Below are 259 nucleotides of genomic sequence, written 5' to 3'. Positions count from 1 at the left end.
CATCTTCACTAACTTATGCTACATACATTGCAGCATGTCCAAGATACCCGACAGTTTCCATTGTGTTTTGAGCCTTTTGCATTACTTTTTCTTATTGCTGTGAATGTGTTATCTATTGGTTTTTGCTCAGTCTATTTGCATAATATGTTTTATTATTTCTTGCAGTGCAGTTCTCAGGCCCAAGGTATACATCTCTCATTTTATTCTTCTATTAATAGAACATGTTGTTTTACAAACACTAATAGGACAAAAAGACACC

This window comes from Gymnodraco acuticeps, unplaced genomic scaffold (genome assembly GCF_902827175.1).
Source record: "Gymnodraco acuticeps unplaced genomic scaffold, fGymAcu1.1, whole genome shotgun sequence".
In the NCBI taxonomy this organism is placed as follows: Eukaryota; Metazoa; Chordata; class Actinopteri; order Perciformes; family Bathydraconidae; genus Gymnodraco; species Gymnodraco acuticeps.
The sequence above is the reverse complement of the archived record's forward strand: the minus strand, read 5'-3'. Positions refer to the sequence as shown.